The sequence below is a fragment of the Lissotriton vulgaris genome, chromosome 1_1 (genome assembly GCF_964263255.1).
Source record: "Lissotriton vulgaris chromosome 1_1, aLisVul1.2, whole genome shotgun sequence".
Lineage (NCBI taxonomy): Eukaryota > Metazoa > Chordata > Amphibia > Caudata > Salamandridae > Lissotriton > Lissotriton vulgaris.
In genome coordinates this window covers 1,029,593,090-1,029,615,128 of record NC_141685.1, presented here as the reverse complement: position 1 = coordinate 1,029,615,128, position 22,039 = coordinate 1,029,593,090, and positions in this window count along the sequence as shown.

The window sequence follows — 22,039 nt, the reverse complement described above, 5'->3', positions numbered from 1 at the left end:
CGCTTGGACCCAGGGGTGGGGACTTAGACTCTGTCTTAAATGTAAGAGAATGTAAATGGATGCAGCGCTTTGACTCCGTAAGAAATGGACTAAATGAACTTGATGCAACATTCTCCCAAATGGCTTTGATTGATTGTGAATAGCCCTATGATCCTGATTTGCCATGTGAACATGTATACTGTTTTTGCATTACACCCCTATGGCGTCTGCATGATGGAATACTGAATATACACTGATGAGATTATGTAGACCATATAGCTACTCGATGCTCAAGTTACAATAATTTGTGTGAAGAGTTATCACAGGTCTATCATATCCTAATGTACAGCTTTCCTAATCATGTCTGCATGTTACTTAGAGTGTTTAAACGTTTGTATATGCATTACATACTTATCCACCCCAACCTCAGACTAATGATAGCCATGTTTAGGTATTAGTCTTATTCAAGGACAGCACCCACTCCTTAGGCATGTGGTCACACACAGGAGGGTATCAAGCGCTGGACGCTTTACCCCCGCCATTAGATAAGAGCTGAAATGCCTGAATACTATCTGCCTAAAGAACGCACTCGCACCGGCACGGTGCCTTGAGGCGAAGGAGACCGCCTAACTCCTCCGATCTCGCACTTGTGAGACACTCCCTCGCTAGAAGGCTCTCGCTGCCACCTGATTGGTTGGTTCCGCCGAGCCTCCAGGAAGTATTCAGCGTCTGCACCTCGCGGTTCACTCGCGATCGGGCAGCGCTGAGACAAGCACTGAGGAGGATTGAGTCCTGAGGACCCGTTGTGCTTCACTATGAGACAAGGTAATTTTCACGCTCCGACTCCACCCTGCTGGATAAACAAGCCGATCCAATATGGATCTTTAGCCAGACGGTGTTTGTGTCAATTTACCCGCAATTAAGTCTGTCGAACTGTATTCCTTCAGAACTGTTTTGATAACAAGTGACATCTTTCCGTCCAGCAATAAGTATGTCGAACTGCATCCTTTCATAAAGGTGTAAGATTCGAACAGACTGTGCTTTGCGTTTTTTAACGCAAAAATCCTGATTATTATGTCGACATGTGGGGAATCTTAGTTTAACTAGGTCCTGTCACAACGACATCCTTTCACACCAAGATGTCTAATTGTTTTTTAACAATCCTGATTATTATGTCGACATGTGGGGAATCTTAGTTTAACTAGGTCCTGTCACAACGACATCCTTTCACACCAAGATGTCTAATTGTTTTTTAACAAGGGTTTTAAATATCGACTAAGGTCTGACTACCGCTCCAGGTAATCAGACAAGCTAACAGCTACACAACCATTTTCTTTTAACCTCCAGATTGATTCAAATTATCCAGACGCACCCAGACTTGAGACTATGAACCAGTTGATTGGAAAACCTTTGATGCCCTAGTAAGTGTCCCCGGATGGTATCTCTTCGAGCACGCTTGCTCACAGTTTCATCCCAAGTAACCCAGTACCTCAATTCTCATTTTAATACACTTTCAGGCTTTCTTACCACATCATGGAACCGACGCAGGTCCATCCCCAATAGGCCACTGGACGGCCCTACATGAAGTAAGAAACCCACTTTCCAATTGAGCCCTTTGTAGTAACACAGTACCTTATCGAAGTACAATTTTTGATTGAGTCCTCATTACAAACATATCATTTCTTAGGCGCTCCTGCACATCTTTGTCCTGAAGAAGACCCCAGTTTGAGGCTTCAATCAACCCTTAACCCAGGGGGTCGAAACGTAGACCGGATTGCTTAGTACTTTCTTAACATAGGAAGCAACCCATCGAGTAATACAGATCCTATGCTAAAGAATATAACGGAACTAATGAACTATATTAGTCTGTAAAGGTTGCACTTGAAACCACTGTGATAGTAATAAGGTCACAACACCCTTTACCCAGTCCTCACCTTCACCCAGTCACACCCAACCCACTCAACTGTCTCCCTTTCCTTGTCACTTCGAGCGCATTTTGTAAATATTCAACGTATATTATAATCTTAAGAATTGTTTCCACAAGAACATTTGCTTTATAAGAAAATATCTGAGACTTATGTCCTGATGTCCTCACTTGATCCAATGAAGTAATTGGTATTTTTCTTTCTTTATTGCTTGTGGTTTCCATTTCATTAGTGTGAATCACAATGTCACAGAAATGTTGAAATAAATGCTTTTGTGTACTACATATTGAAAATTCTCGTTAAATAATTCTTTTTGAAACTTTATTCATGATTAATTCTTGACTAGAATCTATAGAACCTGACCACCATATACGTACCTATGTTAACTGACCCAGGTCAGAGAGTTCTTAGGGTATACCCCATTGTAAACTCACTACTCTATGTGCAAGAGCCTATCTTGCGAGGGTTATAATATAATTTTATGCATATTTCCGTCTGAGTAATTGCATTTAACGCTTCAGATTCGCATTGAGGGCAATACCATGTTGGAATCAGAGACCCTCTCTTACAGTGAAGACCACATCAGAGATCTCATTGGGGGGGGACACTGGGTCTGTTTTCCTTTCAACTAACACCACCACAGTTGATTTCTCACTTAATGAGAAAATTAACAAACTTGAGCGCCTGGAGAAAAAACTAGTACGCACTAAACTACATGGCCATCTCCTGACTGGCTACCTGCGAGCAAACGTAATACCAACAGGTCTACAGGTCCGGAACGAACCGGCGATATTCGTGGACAATCCCAAATTCAAGGAAGGATTTAGTTTTGTGGCGAATAACTGTTCTCGCCACTGGATGGTCCTTGGGGTGGAAACTGCAAGAGACCAGGTCGAACAGCTGACTAAAGAAATAACTGATTTGAGAGCTGAGATCACCAGCCATTCAGCTTTCTCTACTGCAAAGGATACTCTAGAACGTCTGAACAAAACCCTCAAGGATTTTGACGTAGAGTCACAAAACAAAAAACTTGAAAAGTTGGCCAAAGACATTCAGTACTATAATAAAAAAAGAACATACCCTTACCTAGCCGAAGACTATTTCAAGCAAGACAACCAGGGACGCTTCTTTAATAGGGGCAGAGGTGGCTATAGAGGTGGACAACGAGGAGGGAGGAGATATACAAACTTCTCAGATTCGTCTTACAGTGGTAGCAGTGATAACGAAGGAGCCGGGACAAGCAGTGGCTACCATAATCAAGAAGAATGGTACCAACCTCCACAAGACCCTCAGAACAGACAACAGCAACCTTTTTTAGAGGACAGCACTTGGAGACCCCCCCGAGGACGGGGCGGAAACTGGAACAGACGACCTACCAGGGGACAAAACACACAGAACTGGGACAACTCACGCCAGCAAGGCTACACCAACAAGCAAGTACGATTCCAGCAAGACAACCATGGAGAGATCAACGCCAGAAGGAAAACCTACCGCTGGTAAGCAGAGACAACCCAATCATGAATCTATCCAACCAAATCCTGACAAAGGATGAAATCCAGGTTCTCAGTAAGGGTCTGTCATTTGTGCCGACATCTCATTTGAATCTGTTCAACATCAAGACTGAGCTGACTAAGTTCTTTCGCAAGATCCGCTTAAAAAACTTTTTCCAACACAAAGCTCCAAATACATCCAGAGCGTTCACTAATCTACGACCACCATCAACCTTCACTCCCCACACCGCTATGGTCAACCATCGGATTCTAACCTATGAAAGCCTGGTTATGAAAGATGTACTCGAACTATGCAGGACAAAACAATATGTGAAAAAAACATCACTAAGAATGAACGGACCGCCCTTGATGACCTAAAGAAGAACAAGACTTTAGTGATCAAACCCGCCGACAAAGGGGGAGCTATAGTCATCATGGATGTCAATGACTACAAACAAGAGATCGAGTCCCAGCTGAATGATGGAGTCAGTTATCAACCACTTAGAACCAACCCCACCCCGGAAATCAGAAACCTAATCAGGACACTTACCCAAAAAGGGAGGGAAATTGGTTTCTTGACAGACAAAGAGTACACTTACCTTAATGTGGATCAGCCACGGATCCCCACGATTTATACTTTACCTAAGGTCCACAAGAACCCCAACAAACCACCAGGAAGGCCCATAATATCTGGGTGTGGCTCCCTCCTGGAGCCTCTTTGTAAATATGTGGACAGTTTTCTGAAACCCTTAGCGGAAGCGACACCCACCTACCTGAGGGACACCATGCAGGTAATCAATCTAGTTGACCAAAAACCTTTTGACAAAAATAACCAACTACTGGTAACACTGGATATCGTGTCCCTGTACACAAGTATCCCTCAGGCACCAGCTCTAACAACTATACAAAGAGCCTTAGCCACTAGACCTCAACCTGTGGGGGTACCCACTGAATTCCTGATAGACCTCCTGGAGATTGCGATGACAAAAAACTTTTTCATTTTTCAAAACAAATTTTATATGCAAAGGAAGGGGGTAGCCATGGGGGCAGCCTTTGCTCCTGATCTGGCGATCCTCTATATGAGTGATTTTGAACAGCACACCATCCTATCACCCAACAATCCCTTTGTCAGCAGTATATCTGAATACCACAGATACATAGATGTCATCTTTATGATCTGGACGGGACGGGATCAAGACCTAGATGCATTCACTCAATGGCTAAACACCCAATCGGAAGACATTAAATTCACCTCAAAGTACAGTAATGAATATATTGACTTTCTGGACATTACAATTAAAGAACGAGAAGGTATACTGAACACCACTTTGTACAGGAAACCTAGCGAGAGGAACACCTTACTCAGGTATACGAGCCACCATACACGGGCTCTCCGTGACAACTTGCCCTTTGGGCAATTCCTCCGCATCAGGCGGAATTGCACCATGAAGGAGGATTATTTTGCTGAATCGGATGAACTGATCTGTAGATTGCTGGAAAGAGGATACCCCAAAAGATTGGTCAAAAGAGCACGAAAAAGAGCTTGGTTTAACAATAGAGAGACATTACTTGTACCAAGAAATCGCCAGACCCCAGCCAACAGAATGATCTGTGTCACAACCTTCTGTAGCAAAAGCAATCAGATCCGCAAGATAATCAACAACCATTGGAGTATTATATCAGACGTGATTGAAGTCCCAGAACCACCCATGCATGCATTCAAAAAGGCCAAAAGTATCAGAGACGTGGTAGTTCGCTCTTTGTTAGACACCCCAGCAGCCCCTACCATACAAACAATGTGGAATCTCCCCAACATCATTGGGAATTATAAATGCAGTAATTGCAAGGCATGTGCCCTATGCATTGAAACTAAGAGCATTACCCACAACAACATTACCATTGATTTGAAAACATTGACGAACTGCAATAGTAACAGTGTGATATATGCCATTCTGTGCCCTTGTGGCCTTATTTACATTGGCCAAACCAAGCAGAAGATCAAAAACAGGATACTACAACACTGCAGCAGAATAAGATGTCAAACTGTGGGGGCACCCCTAGTGGAACACTTTCAGTCACAAAACCACACACCTGAATCTCTCAAATGGGTGGTTATAGAAAAAAATCACGCTTGGACCCAGGGGTGGGGACTTAGACTCTGTCTTAAATGTAAGAGAATGTAAATGGATGCAGCGCTTTGACTCCGTAAGAAATGGACTAAATGAACTTGATGCAACATTCTCCCAAATGGCTTTGATTGATTGTGAATAGCCCTATGATCCTGATTTGCCATGTGAACATGTATACTGTTTTTGCATTACACCCCTATGGCGTCTGCATGATGGAATACTGAATATACACTGATGAGATTATGTAGACCATATAGCTACTCGATGCTCAAGTTACAATAATTTGTGTGAAGAGTTATCACAGGTCTATCATATCCTAATGTACAGCTTTCCTAATCATGTCTGCATGTTACTTAGAGTGTTTAAACGTTTGTATATGCATTACATACTTATCCACCCCAACCTCAGACTAATGATAGCCATGTTTAGGTATTAGTCTTATTCAAGGACAGCACCCACTCCTTAGGCATGTGGTCACACACAGGAGGGTATCAAGCGCTGGACACTTTACCCCCGCCATTAGATAAGAGCTGAAATTCCTGAATACTATCTGCCTAAAGAACGCACTCGCACCGGCACGGTGCCTTGAGGCGAAGGAGACCGCCTAACTCCTCCGATCTCGCACTTGTGAGACACTCCCTCGCTAGAAGGCTCTCGCTGCCACCTGATTGGTTGGTTCCGCCGAGCCTCCAGGAAGTATTCAGCGTCTGCACCTCGCGGTTCACTCGCGATCGGGCCGCGCTGAGACAAGCACTGAGGAGGATTGAGTCCTGAGGACCCGTTGTGCTTCACTATGAGACAAGGTAATTTTCACGCTCCGACTCCACCCTGCTGGATAAACAAGCCGATCCAATATGGATCTTTAGCCAGACGGTGTTTGTGTCAATTTACCCGCAATTAAGTCTGTCGAACTGTATTCCTTCAGAACTGTTTTGATAACAAGTGACATCTTTCCGTCCAGCAATAAGTATGTCGAACTGCATCCTTTCATAATGGTGTAAGATTCGAATAGACTGTGCTTTGAGTTTTTTAACGCAAAAATCCTGATTATTATGTCGACATGTGGGGAATCTTAGTTTAACTAGGTCCTGTCACAACGACATCCTTTCACAACAAGATGTCTAATTGTTTTTTAACAATCCTGATTATTATGTCGACATGTGGGGAATCTTAGTTTAACTAGGTCCTGTCACAACGACATCCTTTCACACCAAGATGTCTAATTGTTTTTTAACAAGGGTTTTAAATATCGACTAAGGTCTGACTACCGCTCCAGGTAATCAGACAAGCTAACAGCTACACAACCATTTTCTTTTAACCTCCAGATTGATTCAAATTATCCAGACGCACCCAGACTTGAGACTATGAACCAGTTGATTGGAAAACCTTTGATGCCCTAGTAAGTGTCCCCGGATGGTATCTCTTCGAGCACGCTTGCTCACAGTTTCATCCCAAGTAACCCAGTACCTCAATTCTCATTTTAATACACTTTCAGGCTTTCTTACCACATCATGGAACCGACGCAGGTCCATCCCCAATAGGCCACTGGACGGCCCTACATGAAGTAAGAAACCCACTTTCCAATTGAGCCCTTTGTAGTAACACAGTACCTTATCGAAGTACAATTTTTGATTGAGTCCTCATTACAAACATATCATTTCTTAGGCGCTCCTGCACATCTTTGTCCTGAAGAAGACCCCAGCTTGAGGCTTCAATCAACCCTTAACCCAGGGGGTCGAAACGTAGACCGGATTGCTTAGTACTTTCTTAACATAGGAAGCAACCCATCGAGTAATACAGATCCTATGCTAAAGAATATAACGGAACTAATGAACTATATTAGTCTGTAAAGGTTGCACTTGAAACCACTGTGATTGTAATAAGGTCACAACACCCTTTACCCAGTCCTCACCTTCACCCAGTCACACCCAACCCACTCAACTGTCTCCCTTTCCTTGTCACTTCGAGCGCATTTTGTAAATATTCAACGTATATTATAATCTTAAGAATTGTTTCCACAAGAACATTTGCTTTATAAGAAAATATCTGAGACTTATGTCCTGATGTCCTCACTTGATCCAATGAAGTAATTGGTATTTTTCTTTCTTTATTGCTTGTGGTTTCCATTTCATTAGTGTGAATCACAATGTCACAGAAATGTTGAAATAAATGCTTTTGTGTACTACATATTGAAAATTCTCGTTAAATAATTCTTTTTGAAACTTTATTCATGATTAATTCTTGACTAGAATCTATAGAACCTGACCACCATATACGTACCAATGTTAACCGACCCAGGTCAGAGAGTTCTTAGGGTATACCCCATTGTAAACTCACTTCTCAAGAATGTGGGCTAGAGTTCTGGTGTTGTCACTGGACAGCCTATATTTCAGGAACCCAGCTTGGGAGGGGTGGATTAATTTCGGTAAGACCTTCTGCAGGCGGTTGGCCAGTATCGAAGCTAAAAGCTTACAATCTAAGTTGATAAGCGAGATAGGCCTATAGTTCTTAGGGGGCATTGGATCGTTGCCTTCTTTGGGTAGCACAGCAATTACAGCCTCCGCTAATGTGCCTTTAACCTCACCCGTCTCATTGATTTCACGAAATAGGTAAAGGAGTGGGGAGGTTAGCGAGGAAGAGAAGCACTTGTAACATCTGGCAGTAAACCCATCAGGCCCAGGAGCCTTCCTGCACTTAAGGGATTTAATGGCTTCTTCAATCTCTGATTGTGATATAGGGTTATTGAGGCCCTCTTGGTTTTCCGTGGGGAGGGATGGTAGGGCGCAGTTCTCTAAATAATCTTTAACTTTGTCTTCTTTCACGTTCAGATTTTTGGCATAAAGACGTTCATAGAATTCTTTGAATATCTCCACAATTTTGAGGGGCTCAGACCAGTTCACACCAGTTTGATCTGTGATAGAATTGATCGTGTTTTTCTGAATTTTGAATTTGAGATAGGCCGCTAGGCAGCGCTTCCTCCTGTCTAGCCACAATCCTGCTCTTTCACTTACTATTTTATTGTAAGCATACTTTTGGGTTTTTAGTTTATTCAGAATCTCTTCTGTCCTATCACTTAAGTATCTAGCTTCCAAGGTGGAGATTTCACCCTCTAGCTTCTCTAAAGCCGCGTTGCAATTCTTGTTTATGGCGGATTTAAGTTTAATGATAACCCCCCGTATAGTGCTTTTCAGAGCCTCCCAGTGTGTCGAATCAGTGGTATCACCCCTTTTGTTGTCTTCCATGTAGTCTTTTATGGCAGTTTCAATAGTGTTTCTGTGTTGTTCTTTTTCAAGGATTTCCTCGTTAAGGCGCCATAGTGATTGGCGGAGTGTTGGTTTTATGTTGGAGACAGTAAGTGATATGGAAGAGTGATCTGAAATAACCCTTGGTTCTATGCTTGTTTCCTCAATTCTAGCTATGGAGTTTTTGGTAATAAATAAGTAATCGATTCTGGAGTATGAGTCGTGCGGCGAGGAGTAGAATGTATAGTCCCTCCCAACCGGGTTTTGTAAACGCCAGGAGTCTATCAAGTGAAATCTACTACATAGTTTAGTGAAGGCTTTATGTGCCTTGTTACTACAAAAGGGGCACCTAGAGTCTCTATCAAGAGTGGGGTCAGATGGTAAGTTAAAGTCACCCGCCAGGATGTGGACTGCCGTGTCGGGGATAGTGTCAAGCTGTTTCGTGAGATCTGCCCAGAATGTCAATTCACATGTGTTTGGGGCATAGACATTTGTGATGTAAAATTCAGTGTCATCCTTAAGTAGTTTAGCTGTGACCCACCTCCCTTTGGAGTCAGATACAGAGGAAAGTGGTTCTACATTGGCCTTCCTGGCAATCAAGGTCACCAGACCATTCTTTTTCGCAATTGCTTCCGATCCTACAACCTCCATGTAAAATTTATTCCTGAGGGAGTGGAATTGTTTGGCTTCTACCTTGGATTCCTGCAACAGGGCAATATCCCCCTTTTGCCTACGTAAGTAGTCTAGAATTTTCTGACGCTTGACAGGCTGGTTAAAGCCTTTCACATTAAGCGAGAGGATTTTTAGGTTGCCTACCTTTGTTACCCCCAGGGGTGTATCAATTGTGAGTGGCGTCATTTGTGTACAGAAGGATATCCGATTTCAGGTAAGGAGCATATGCAGTTGACACTGGAAGGTCTATGTATAACCATCTTAAAAGCATGCTGGGCAACATTTCTACTATCCTTAATTAGACATCTCCACAGTGAAGCCAATAGTGAGCACATAATAAATGGTTGTAACACTGAAACATAGTTGTTGCGTGCGTTTTGGTAATGACAAGTAGCCTCTAGGCGATTCCAGCACCCAATTGTAGATATGAGCGTGAAGAAAAATGAGACAGAAATAGAAAATATGACTAAACCTGAAAAAAGCAAGAAGAAGAAAAAGGACAAACTCTCCCCCGGCTGCTTCAAACGAAATTATGTCCATGGATGATTCCTCTGGCCCGTGTAGAAGTCTTTTGAGTTTCTGTGGATCTGAGAAGACATGGGACACTCCTTGTATGGTCACCCGGAACTTAGCTGGACCAACAAATCCGAATTGGTGACTCAGTGATCTTAGTTGCGGACGCATTGCGAGGAAAGCCTTCCTCACATCGACGGTTTCCTTACAAAAGTCCTGTGAAATATACACCTTGTTTGCCTTCCACAATACGTGGTTATGCTTGTGGACAAAGGACAGTATTTACTCCACATGTTGAAATCATAGAGGCTTGCAGATGATGGGTCTCGGGCCTTTTTGTTTTTTTGTTATTCTGCCTGGAACTCTGTGCGCCCTATCAAATTCCAGAGGCTGAGCGAAGGTGAGATTGGTTGCTTGCGCGAACCATGTTTCCAAAAAGGCAGCGCACGATCCGTGATCTTCCTCTGAACCTTCCGGAATACCAAATATTCTAAGATTTCCTCTCCGATTTCTATCCTCCAATTCCGCGAGTCTCCTCGTTGTCTGATCTGATGTTATAGTTAGTCGTTTGAGAGATCACAGGTCTTGGTTCCAATGTCCTCAAGACGGCTAATTCTTGATTCAGTTTCGGTGAGTCTAGAGTTTGTGTCTCTGATATCTTGTCTGATGGCCACAACCTCTTCCTTCGTAGATTTCGCCAGGTCCCTTACTTCTTCCAATCTACTTATTATGATGTCCATGGCTTCGCTAACTTCCTTCTTGCCTTTGATAGGCGATACCAGTATCGGTGGTTCAGCCTTTAAGCGCTTAAGATTTTTCCTTGTCTCTTTGTCCCCCATGCTGGCCTTTAATCCTGACTTTAGTCCTGACTTTAATCCTTCAATCCTGACAGGATCGCGGGGTGGTTTTACACCATCGGGCTTGTGGGGTCTGCGTTGATGGATATAGGTAACTTGTGGTCCGTGGCACTATTTTGTCAGTGCTAAGTAGGCGGACAGTGGTCTTCAGGTTTATTTCAGGCTTGTCTTCTTTCAAAAGTTACGGTGCTATTTCCTTAAATTAATGTAGTTCGAGAGAGGCCTTCAGGCTTATTGCAGGCTTGTCTTCTTTCAAAAGTTCCGGTGCTATTTGCTTAAGTTAACGTTTCGCCAGTGCTAGGACCTGATATCTTGTATTGTTAGCGTATATTAGCGTGTGGCATGTGGTTAACATTCAGTATCTAATGTCCATACCTTTGGAGGCTGATCGGGGATCTAACAGCAGACACTACTTGCAAGGGGTGTCACAAACGTCTGCCATCATAGGGTCAGGCAAGGCTGAATAAAGATCTTAATCTTGCCCCTCACCGTTGAAAAAAGGCAAAGTAAGCAGCTCTACACATGTGCATCAGTCAAGCTAAGTCACAATACATTATGTCAGGAAAGGGCTTGCGACATGAGGAGACGAAGTTGTGGATAGCTGGGCACATGCTGATGGTAGGACATAGACGATCGTGATTGAGGCACAAAACACGCCAATCTAGCTTTGTAAGGCTGCAGCAGGGAGCGTAGGCAGTCGGAGTGCCATCCGATGATATTACGATGCTATACGAGCGTGATATGCAGGCTTAGAAGCATTTGCCAATGCAGTTTCGGGCGGCCGCCATTTTGCGTGATAACGCGCGTGGTACCTGGGGTTATTGCGAGTTAGCTCGTCCCCGTCCTTCGGTTTCGGCTGCAAGCATCCAGCAACCTGTATGGGACCGGAACAGCATTCAGGGACCGAAAATATCGGCAGCTGAGCAGGCCGCTCAGTGAAGGCAGGATCGGGTGTCCGGTGAGCCAGGTAGGCGGGCAGGGCCCCGCACAGCTTCAGTGCGGTCTCTGCATACGGCCCTGGGAGTAGTTCTCAGCGTTACTCCCGGCTACTCAGAGTAGCAGCGATGTGTTCCCTGTGTATTCCGCTGTTTCATGGCATGTCAGCAGCGGTTATCAGTCGCAGGAATTCGCCGAATTGTTTCAGAAACTCTGCGCCACAAGAGGAGAGAAGGGCTCAAGCCGCCATTTCCTCCAGTGTCCAAACCAAACAAATGGCAAAGCCCTCACTTCCCTAACAATATATGTAAGTTTCCCCTAAGGAAGTCCTACCGAGCCTTAAGGCAAGGATCTGTATATTATTGAGTAGGAGATATATTTTTATATGACCCAACAGCAAAACTATCAAATTGTCATTTTTCTGTGGAAGATTTAGTAGCCCCATTGGCTAACACAGAGTTATCAGCTGACCCCTCAGCACGACTAACTTCTGAAGGGGACCACTAAAATGGGTCTGTCAAAATATCAAATTAATTGTGGCAGTAAACACGATGCCCAAGTCAAATTGATTATCACTTTTAATGAAAAGCAATTTTTCGGTGCGCACTCTGTAGCCCAGTTTGGTCAGTGGCCACACGGTTGCTGGCCATCACATAGCCTCGCACTCTACTGGGAAGGTGTGTGGATGACTCCCAGGCTTAGGAACAATGGTAACCTGCTACAGAGGGATTTGTTGCCTCCCCCTTCCAGGAAGCCACTCATAGTGTTGGCCCAAAAGGTGAGCCTCAAGGGCTAAGCTGCCATTTCATGGACAAATGGCGGTCACACTCCTGAAGGGATTCCTATTTATTTAGGTAGTCAGGCTGGCAGCGGGAACAGAGAGGGGATAACAGTGCCCAAATTAGTTTTCTCATGGGCATGTATTCCACAGGTAGCCATACCTCTTGGCTGGACTACCAAGCTCCTAACATTCAAGCAAGGGTTCAGACATCTTTGGAGTGGGCAGAATAGTGCATCCTGGGATTGGTAAATGTCACACATAGCCGAACATTGTCACAGGATGGGGGGGATCCTGGTAGCCCATTGGCTAGTGACTGCATCATCCCCTCGCAGCACTTTCTGGGCATAAGTAGGGCACCCCTGGCACCCTGAACCTCAGATCACTACGGAACTGGAGAAAGGACTGAAGAAGAACTGCCCTGCTGGCCCCTGGACTTGGTAAAAAGATGCTGCACAGTCTGCTGGACTGCACCTTAGGCTATCAAAGTGAGGACTGTGCCTATGGCACTTGATTTGAGGAATCATTGCTCCAAAGCCCCAGCCCAATGAAATGGCTTCAAGGGCCAGTCAGCTGACCCCGTGGAACTAGCACCAGGAGCATCAAAGCTGAAGTAGCCCAACTCGAAAAGTGAGTAGCCACTTCTGGAGAATAGCTGCAGACTGCCACTGGGCATCCCAAAAGACAAATCCTCAATGGCCAAAAGTTGCACCCTAATCTTCCAGACCCAGGAGGGTCCAGATTGATGGCCCAAGAGGGACACAAGCCTGGACCAAAGGATACCACTAAACTGTGGACAGAAACTGTTAGCCCAGCAGCAACAGCTGGCCTTCAACTGGCTCAAAGAGGACTTCAAGTGACCCCGGCCTCTGTTGCCAAAGTCACCCCACCGGACCCATTGGCCAAGTAGTAAACGCAAGGACACCCCGGTCAACCGCGCAGCACCCAGAGCATCCTTGAGCATCCTCCCTCTCCTGCACCCTCAGCATCAGGACCGCTCAGTTAAAGTCTATGGTGGTCATGATGTAAAGTTCAGAACTGGACAGGAGGATGTTTTGGTGATCAGGTAACTGTCTAAATATTCTTTAGTGGCCCCCTGACTTATTTCATGCAGGATTTGGTTGCCCTAGTCAAGCCGGAGTAGCCAAAAACAACTCAACACAACAAAAAAAGTACAGAGATTTATATTGTCTTCATTTTCTATGCAAATCTATATCTCAGGGTCCCTCTGGCAGATGTTGCTCATCTTGGACTCTAAAATTTCATAATATAATAAAATAAAGTAAATAGTGGTGGATTTCTTTTATGTTGTTTTACTTTCTTATTTTGCTGTTTGGTGCCTCAAAATGCTTCACAAGGTCCATGTGTTTAAGCCTTGTTGCTTGAAGCCACAGCTACCCAGGGTTGAGCTAAAGGTTTTTCAAATGAGCCTAACAGGACCAAGACAGTTTTTGCGATTGTACTACATGGTAATGTCGCAGGACCATACCATATAATACATCCAAATCCTCACAAATGTTTGTTGTCTTTTTTTAAAGTTCTTTAATTCACACACAAATTAATTCTAAACATAAAATTACAAATGTACACAATAAAAATGAGACCTCTCTCACACTACCTGAACTAGTAATCTATGTCAGACGGTATGTTAGTAATAAACAAGGTATATAGCCCTTCCCAATAATGTTCATCAAGGTGTTCACATTGGGAAGTTTTTCCTATTTTGGCTGTGATTAAGTTCTGAAAGTATAACTATTTCCTCTTGCAATTTGTCAGAGAGTTCACAGTATAAATTCCTTCTTAGTGCATTTGTCAAACAGCTCACAAAGTAATACCTGACTCTTAGAGTACTGAATCACAGCAATCCAAAGCTGACTCAGAAGGTGTTGGGGGCTAGAATCTCAGAGGTAAGCAACACATACAATTAGTGTATACACAAAAACTGAACAGTGGACTAATTTGTTGACAGAGGCACCAAAATCAGAAGTATTACCAATATATTAACATGGACACCACATTTCCGTGTCAAACCTTAACCAAACTCACTGTCCAAGAGCACCACCCTTTCCTCAGGGTCAAATGTGTTTTTAACCAATATTAAAGTTGCACTACTTTCGAATTTATATATTTGTCAAGTAAGTTCATATTAAGTCCATCTGATAAATGAAATTCTTTCTTTATTGCTTTTTATACTTCTTTTTCATTAAACCACAGACAACGCATTTGGTTCTGATAACCAAACTTCTTCAGGGCATATATAGTTTCCACAGCGCGGGTATAGTGTAAAAGTCAATTCAATTCTCCTCCAAATGGGTGATTCTTATGTATAATCATATAGTCCTGACAAATTTCCTTAAATTATAACCCCAAAATCAATTCCCTTCATTAGTGTAACGTCCTGATTTGAGAATCGATTAAAAAAATATACTGTCAGATGAGCCGCACACATTTCAGCAAGTAAGAAGCACTTTATTGAGTGTTGCAGCGCTGGCAAGTTCCGTAATGTCCCCGATGCATTTCGGTCGAACATCGACCTTTTTCAAGGGAGGAAGCCACAGCATCACACCGGCTGAAAAATGCACTAGCCATGCTCGCTCCTTTAAGGATGTTCGCCCTCTCGTGGTCGCCTCAACCGGATGGTTGTTGCCTAAAAGCATGCTGGTTTTCGTAGTGCATTGATGGCCATTTGAATGTTTCCCTTTGGTGAGTGATGACAATTTTAAAGCTGCTTTCTAGTGTTACTGAAATCCCCACACATACCGGTTTTGAGTTGTAGGAGACCTTCCAAATAAATGGATGATCAATAGTTTATTTGCATGTGTGATTATGTGTGTGAGTAACTTTTGGATGACTGTCGGTGTGTAACAGGATGTATAGGTGTTTCACTACATATGATGAGTGAATATATGTATAGGTGACTATATAGAACTGGTGGTGAATGAGTGGATGAGTATATAGATGGTGGTATTACTGAATTAGTTGTTGTAACTGGTATGGGTATCTATTTTTTTGAAAATTTTAGTTTCTATTTTTGAATATGTGTTTCAAGGGTTACATTACACTGAAAGGAGGTCTGTCACTCTGTCACAAGGATGGTGTCATCAGTGATGTCATAAGTGATGTCATTGACCATGTCATGAGTGATGTAATATGTGACGTCATCAGCAGTGCATTGCAGGCGCGCAAGTTATAGTGAGTCCAACTAACTATAACGTGGGAATTTTAATGGTTTTATGTCAGTAAAATTTCCAGCTAACTGTAACTGGTGTGAAACCTATGGTTTTTTCAGTGAATATATATATATATATATATATATATATATATATATATATATATATATATATATATATATATATATATATATTCCACAAAATTTCTCCCCCTCGAGGCAGAAAATACGGAGTCGCATTCAAAACAAATTCCAGCACAGCGCAGCAGTTAAGTTTCCTTCGTGATTTTATTAATCCATGGGGTCAGAAAGACAAAAAACCAACGCGTTTCGACAGCGTCCGCTGTCTTGTTCACGGTTAGTTTGTGTGTGTGACTCACATTGTTTTGAAACATTTCCTGATACTGCAGGCACCGCCCACTTGGGTATATCACAACAGGCATTATGGGAATTGTAGTTTTTGGAATTTTTGATACTTACACAACTAAGGCATTTCCAAGACTTAACAAATACTTGTCCTTTCTCAATATTTACAATTACCAATTTCATGCCACGTTGATAATTTGTATATCATTTGAAATGTTCACACAATTTAACACTTTTCTAAAGCAAAGTCCTGCCCTCCAGTGGGCTGTATACCAATCTACCTCACATTGTCGGCATTGTGGGATTTGTAGTTTGGGATATATTTACATCATCAAAGCCTTTAAATTTTAAATCAACATTTCCATAACTGTATAATTAACCATGGTACTGCAATTATGAGGAAATAAAAGACTTTTGCATGTTTAGAATATAGGAATCCCGCCCTCCGGTGGGCTAATTTACAGTTTGCTTCAATTGTGTTATGTGAGTTACTATGCCAAAAGGTGAGGGAAAGTGATGTGCAGGGATGATAAATTAAAACAAAAGGTTTTAAAATTAACTGGATAAGAGAGAGGAGGCGGCGAATTTATAGCATAGAGATTGGGTACTTTTCAGTCCGCTACAAGTGAATGTAAAGTTCTTCCGACTGGTTGAGGCCCAGTGGGGTCATCGTTCTGAAGGATAGGATGTGTCTTGATTCTTTGCGTCTCAAAAGTTTTTCCATATGGCCACCCCTGTCCGCGAGAGCCATTGTTTCCCCCAAAAGTTCCCAATCTCTATGCTATAAATTCGCCGCCTCCTCTCTCTTATCCAGTTAATTTTAAAACCTTTTGTTTTAATTTATCATCCCTGCACATCACTTTCCCTCACCTTTTGGCATAGTAACTCACATAACACAATTGAAGCAAACTGTAAATTAGCCTACCGGAGGGCGGGATTCCTATATTCTAAACATGCAAAAGTCTTTTATTTCCTCATAATTGCAGTACCATGGTTAATTATACAGTTATGGAAATGTTGATTTAAAATTTAAAGGCTTTGATGATGTAAATATATCCCAAACTACAAATCCCACAATGCCGACAATGTGAGGTAGATTGGTATACAGCCCACTGGAGGGCAGGACTTTGCTTTAGAAAAGTGTTAAATTGTGTGAACATTTCAAATGATATACAAATTATCAACGTGGCATGAAATTGGTAATTGTAAATATTGAGAAAGGACAAGTATTTGTTAAGTCTTGGAAATGCCTTAGTTGTGTAAGTATCAAAAATTCCAAAAACTACAATTCCCATAATGCCTGTTGTGATATACCCAAGTGGGCGGTGCCTGCAGTATCAGGAAATGTTTCAAAACAATGTGAGTCACACACACAAACTAACCGTGAACAAGACAGCGGACGCTGTCGAAACGCGTTGGTTTTTTGTTTTTCTGACCCCATGGATTAATAAAATCACGAAGGAAACGTAACTGCTGCGCTGTGCTGGAATTTGTTTTGAATGCGACTCCGTATTTTCTGCCTCGAGGGGGAGAAATTTTGTGGAATAGAAAGCAGTTGGGCTCAACTGCGGGAGCGACGCGACCACAATTGTAGCGCCGACCTGGGAAAGGAGGGAGCCATAAGGAGGTGATATATATATATATATATATATATATATATATATATATATATATATATATATATAAAACCTACTGGCCAGTAGGTAGTTATAGTTAGGACCTATTTTCCATGGGAAATCCGCAACATTTTGTTTAGAATAACTTTGGCACCGGTTGACGAATCTTCGTGAAATTTTTAAAACTAATGGCCAGCTCCGCTCCTATCCTGAAAGTCTCGGGGTGATTCGTGAAGCAGGGCCGAGAAAAAAGGGGGGTCCCAAAACGTGTTTTCCCCATGCAATTTTCCTTAGGAACCGTTTATCGGGGCAACAGCCCGAACTGCTGAACGGAATTACACCAAATTTGGCAAAGAGGTAGTCCTTAGTTCAGACTTGTGCCTTTTGCTTAAATGGTGTAAATTTGCTCAGTAGTTCCAGAGAAAATGACAATTAAAAGTATACATATATATCTATGGCCGCGGTGGATCCGCGCACCTTAAGCCCAGCCTGCCATGCACGAGCTGTATTCTAATTGGCTGTCAACACTCCAAATCAGGAAGTGTTGGCAGCCATCTTGTGCCTCGGTAGAACCGAGACACAAGAAACCTATAAAAAAACGTACAATACGCAAAAACGGGGGGGGGGGGTAGAAACAGCTTCACCCCCTAGGCCTGTTCAGGGGATCCCACAAGGACCACCAAGGCCCCAAAAAAATATGTTTCTTTAAAAAACGGCAAAATCCACGCAGGATGTGCGGATCCTGCCGATCCCAAAAAAAACTAATTAGCCCCCAGGGGGGGCCAAATCCCGGGGGCATGATGAAAAAATCCCCCCACGCTGCCCTGGGAACCGCCACCCCGCTTTAACATAATATGGGCGGGGCTAATGCCCCCCCCCGCAGCCCCGGGGACCGCCACCCCCAGGGCTTCTTTAAATTGGGTGGGGGGGCCCCCCAGCCCGGGGACCGCCACCCCTCAGGGCTTCTTAACATTTGGTGTGGGTGCTCTCAGGCCCCCTCAGCCCAGGTGACCGCTACCCCCCGGGGCTTCTTAAAATTCATTGGGGGGCTCTCAGTCCCCCCAGCCCCAGGCACCGCCACCCCGGGGCTTCTGGTAGTTTGTTGGGGGGCTCTCAGGCTTTAATAAATGAATGGTGGGGGCTCATAGCCCCCGCGGCCCCTGGGAATACCACATCACTGGAGCACTAAATATTCAAATTTGGGGGTCCATGATGGACCCCGCAACCCTGGGGACCACCTCCCCCGGGGGCTTAGTAAAATGTGGGAGGGGGCTGTGCGGCCCCCCTCCTGGAGCCTTGTCGAGGCCCTGGGGACCACCACCCGCCAGGGCCGGCTCCTGCAGTGTCCCGGGGTGCCCACCCCGGGACACTGGCGTTTGCAATGACAGGGCCGGAGCCTCGCGTCTCCCACCCTGTCATTGCAAACTGCTTTGCTATTTGGAAGAGAGAGCAGAAAACCTGCACTCTCTCTGCTTTTCCACAGGGTGAGCAGAATGTTAGCTGCTCCCCATGGTGAAAAGCAATGCGGGCTCTAGGACGCGGGGAGCAGTCAGGGACCGTGGGGGATTGGGGTCCCCCCACCGTGGCCCTCACCGGAGAGGACCAGCCCCAGGGGATGGGGTCCCTGGGGCTATTAGAGGCCCCCCCCCTTAAAATGAAAAACATTTAAGGGGGTCCCTGGGGCCATAAGTGGACACAGTAGGGGGGCAAGGCAGCCCCCATCCAAAAAAATAATATTTAAAAAAGGGGCATGCCCAGGGGGATGGGGTCCCCGGAGCAGATTATGGCCTTAGGAGGGGCGCCACTCGGCCCCCTTCAAAATTTTTATATTTAAAAAAAAAAATTGGGCGCAAGCCCTGGGGGATGGGGTCTCCAGGGCCAATAATTACACAGCCCCTTTCTTAAAATGTAATTTTTTTTACGGGATTGCGCCGGACGCCTCGTCTCCTCCTTGCGCTACTCTGCAAACGTGCCTTGTGGTGTGTTTGCAGATGGGGAATGAATTCCCCTTGAATACTGGGGGACTCTGGGGGCCCACTTGCCACCAGGAACCACCAGTATGCGCCAGGGGGCTGCGTTGCAGAGAGGTTTTCAGAGGCCACACATCTTTTTACATCTCTTTGCAACACAGCTCCATGGCGCTTACTGGAGGTACCTGGTGGGCTAGTTGGCCCCTAGGGGACCTCAGGATTCAAGGGGACTTAATCCCCCCCACTTAAAATGCGTCACAGGGCGCGTTTGCACAGTGGTGAAGGTAGGGGGCTGGCCTGAGGTGATATGTGTGCAAACACGAATTGAAGAGGAATTAATTCCCTAACTTAAAACGTGCCACAGGGCGGGTTTGCACACATGTCACCTCAGGCCCCGCCCCCTTCCTTTACCATTGTGCAAACGTGCCCTGTGGTGCTTTTTAAGTTGAGGAATTAATTCCTCTTCAATTTTGAGGGTCCCTGCGGGCCAACTAGCCCACCAGGTACCTCCAGTATGTGCCAGGGAGCTGTGTTGCACAGAGGTGTTCAGAGGCCATGCCCCTTTTTACACCTCTCTGCAATGCAGCTCTGTGGCGCTTACTGGAGGTACCTGGTGGGCTAGTTGGACCATAGGGACCCTCAGGATTCAAGGGGACTTAATATCCCAACGTAAAACGGGCACAGGGTGTCTTTACATAGGGGCGAAAGGTGGGGACAGGGCCTGAGGTGACGTGTGCAAACACGCCCTGTGGCGTGTTTTAAGTTGGGGAAATAATTCCCCTTCAATCTTGAGTGCCCCTGGGGGCTAACTAGCCCTCCAGGTGCTTCCAGTAAGCGGCACTGCTCTGCGTTGCAGAGAGGTGGCCCAGGCCGTGCCCTTTTTTACACCTCTCTGCAACACAGCTCTGTGGGGGGCGCTTACTGGAGGTACCTAGTGGGCTACTTGGACCCCAGGGACCCTGAGTATTCAAGGGGACTTAATCTCCCAAATTAAAATGTACGCAGGGCACGTTTAGACAGAGGTGAAGGAATGGGGTGGTGTAGGAAAGTGGCTCTATATATAGTGAACCAAAGTAAAATCAGCCAAACTATGAATTCCGATTTCCTCACCTGTTATCAGGAGAGACCTCAGTGCTGCATCTTTGAGCCCAGTTCTGATCCTGAAAAGTAATTTTAACTGTACTTACCAGTAACTTGAATTTCCTTCCATAGTCTAACATTGACTGGGTACTTTTTTTTTTCTTTCCACAGTTCAGCAATGACAAATAAACACCAGCCAGAGTTACATCCGTAATAATGAAAAGTATTATAGAATATCAAAAACAATAAGCAAATAATAGACCATACATCAAACATTCATATGAGCAGCGAAGACCTCCCATATATACATTCCTAATTTTCGTTTCCTTGCCCTCTTTATTGAATATAAACTTAATTCTAGGTTGGCTAATCAATACATTTTAGCCCGCCAAACCTCAAACCTTGGGGGCTCGGGGCATAGTCAGTCCCAGGGAATACATAAACGAGCTGTTGTCATTGCTACAAACAACAAAAATCGATGCTTATAAAAAACACTCCCTCTAGTGACTACTCGCCCTATCCCTAAAAGCATTAAGGTGGGAGTAATATTAAGTGTTGCCCCAAGAATGGTTGATAAAAACTTTTCAATATCTTGTAGGAACTTATTCAATGTAACACAACTGAAAAATATATGTACACTATCAGCATTGTCACCCCACAACGAAAACATTTACCATCATAACGGTCACCCCACTTGTGCATACATGCTGGGGTATAATATAGATTAAATAAAGTTTTAAAGAATTGCACTTTTAGATTTGCAGATAAAAAAACTTCCTTCGATCTCGCGATTGCATCTTCTATTGACATATCAGTTTCAATTTCTCCCAATATCGATGCCCATTGTAAATTATGTTTCTCCAAGTCATCTTTTTTAAATGAAGACAATATTTCATACACAACTCCTATTTTACTCTGACATTTAATAGCGTCAATAAGGGAATTTGGATTCAATTTCAATTTTCTACATATCAGGAAATCCCGTATTTGAAGGAACTTGAAAAACTGTGCCTGAGGTAAATTATATATCCTTGCAAAATCTACGTACTGCTTGATAAGTTCCCCCTCATCATATAAATCTCCTAACTGAAGAACACCCTTGTCTCACTAACCAATAGCGACATTATTGCTGAATATTGTTGGGAGCAACTTTTCCGCGTTCATAGGCGTATAATAGTTTAGGCCTTCTAAATCAATTAATTTATGTACTTTCCTTCAAAATGTCATTGCTGCTTCCAAGACCTTAAACCTGGTCCTTTTATAATAACTCCCTTCAATTTCCCTAAATAAACTACGATTTGCTTCTGATCCTAATAA